The sequence below is a fragment of the Durio zibethinus genome, unplaced genomic scaffold (assembly GCF_047325235.1).
Source record: "Durio zibethinus cultivar Kanyao isolate XHJ-2024 unplaced genomic scaffold, ASM4732523v1 HiC_scaffold_2, whole genome shotgun sequence".
Taxonomy (NCBI): domain Eukaryota; kingdom Viridiplantae; phylum Streptophyta; class Magnoliopsida; order Malvales; family Malvaceae; genus Durio; species Durio zibethinus.
In genome coordinates, this window is record NW_028323043.1 from 1,236,801 (window position 1) to 1,239,300 (window position 2,500).

Consider the following 2,500-nt stretch of genomic DNA (forward strand, 5'->3'; position numbering starts at 1 on the left):
GGGTGTGAGTTCTCAGAGGTTTGATGAGGGATAGGGGGCCAACACAAGGGCCAAGCACCAGCACCCATCGCACGTCATGTGCGCACACCCCCCCGGCCCCCCTCCCAATCGCCGGAACCCCAATGCCGCCGGTCAGGTTCTCCGGCGGTACTCCGGCGATGCTCCGGCGATGCTGTCCCGAGTGAAAAAAATGCGGCACCAGCACATGCTGGAGCCAAGCATGGGCACCGTGGCTCAAAATCGAACTTCGGCCAAGGCCTCGACCATCAATGGCACATGATGACGCATGGTGATGGCACATGCATCGACCATCATCGGCATAGGCTGCCCTTCCGTACGGGCACTTGCCTCGACCGCCATCGGCACAAGCTGGGCCCTGGTGTGGGTTGTTGCCTCGATCACCAGCGGCACATGCTGAGCCTTGGTGCGGGCGGTTGCCTCGAGCACCATCGGCAGACCCTGGGCCCTGGTGCGGCCGGTTGCCCCGATAACCATCGGCACACGCTGGGCCCTGGAGCGGCCGGTTGCCTCGATCACCATCGGCAAAAGCTGGGCCCTGGTGCGGGCGCTTGCCTCGACCACCATCGGCACACGCTGGGCACTGGTGCGGGCGCTTGCCTCGACCACCATCGGCACACGCTGGGCCCTGGGGCGGGCGGTTGCCTCGATCACCATCGGCACACGCTGGGCCCTGGTGCGGGCGGTTGCCCCCAGCACCATCGGCACACGTTGGGCCCTGGTGCGGGCGCTTGCCTCGACCACCATCGGCACACGCTGGGCCCTTGTGCGGGCGCTTGCCTCGACCACCATCGGCACACGCTGGGCCCTGGTGCGGCCGCTTGCCTCGACCACCATCGGCACACGCTGGGCCCTGGTGCGGGCGCTTGCCTCGACCACCATCGGCACACGCTGGGCCCTGGTGCGGCAGGTTGCCTCGAGCACCATCGGCACACGCTGGGCCCTGGTGCGGTCGGTTGCCTCGAGCACCATCGGCACACGCTGGGCCCTGGTGCGGGCGCTTGCCTCGACCACCATCGGCACACGCTGCGCCCTGGTGCGGCAGGTTCCCTCGACGACCATCGGCACACGCTGGGCCCTGGTGCGGCAGGTTGCCTCGAGCACCATCGGCACACGCTGGGCCCTGGTGCGGTCGGTTGCCTCGATCACCATCGGCACACGCTGGGCCCTGGTGCGGGCGGTTGCCTCGACCACCATCGGCACACGCTGGGCCCTGGTGCGGCAGCTTGCCTCGAGCACCATCGGCACACGCTCGGCCCTGGTGCGGTCGGTTGCCTCGAGCACCATCGGCACACGCTGGGCCCTGCTGCGGCAGGTTGCCTCGACCACCATCGGCAGCCTCGACCACCATCGGCACACGCTGGGCCCTGGTGCGGGCGCTTGCCTCGACCACCATCGGCACACGCTCCGCCCTGGTGCGGCAGGTTGCCTCGACCACCATCGGCACACGCTGGGCCCTGGTGCGGGCGGTTGCCTCGACCACCATCGGCACACGCTGGGCCCTGGTGCGGCAGGTTGCCTCGAGCACCATCGGCACACGCTGGGCGCTGGTGCGGCAGGTTGCCTCGACCACCATCGGCACACGCTGGGCCCTGGTGCGGGCGCTTGCCTCGAGCACCATCGGCACACGCTCGGCCCTGGTGCGGTCGGTTGCCTCGAGCACCATCGGCACACGCTGGGCCCTGGTGCGGCAGGTTGCCTCGACCACCATCGGCACACGCTGGGCCCTGGTGCGGGCGCTTGCCTCGACCACCATCGGCACACGCTCGGCCCTGGTGCGGTCGGTTGCCTCGAGCACCATCGGCACACGCTGGGCCCTGGTGCGGCAGGTTGCCTCGAGCACCATCGGCACACGCTGGGCCCTGGTGCGGGCGGTTGCCTCGACCACCATCGGCACACGCTGGGCCCTGGTGCGGGCGCTTGCCTCGACCACCATCGGCACACGCTGGGCCCTGGTGCGGGCGCTTGCCTCGACCACCATCGGCACACGCTGGGCCCTGGTGCGGCAGGTTGCCTCGAGCACCATCGGCAGACGCTGGGCCCTGGTGCGGCAGGTTGCCTCGAGCACCATCGGCACACGCTGGGCCCTGGTGCGGTCGGTTGCCTCGAGCACCATCGGCACACGCTGGGCGCTGGTGCGGGAACTTGCCTCGACCACCATCGGCACACGCTGGGCCCTGGTGCGGCAGGTTGCCTCGATCACCATCGGCACACGCTGGGCCCTGGTGCGACAGGTTGCCTCGAGCACCATCGGCACACTATCGGCCCTGGTGCGGGCGGTTGCCTCGACCACCATCGGCACACGCTGGGCCCTGGTGCGGGCGCTTGCCTCGAGCACCATCGGCACACGCTGGGCCCTGGTGCGGGCTGTTGCCTCGAGCACCATCGGCACACGCTGGGCCCTGGTGGGTTTAGGCACATCTTCAAATTTCTGCCGTGCCAATGCCATTTTTATGGCTTGTAAATTCATACAATGGTCCCC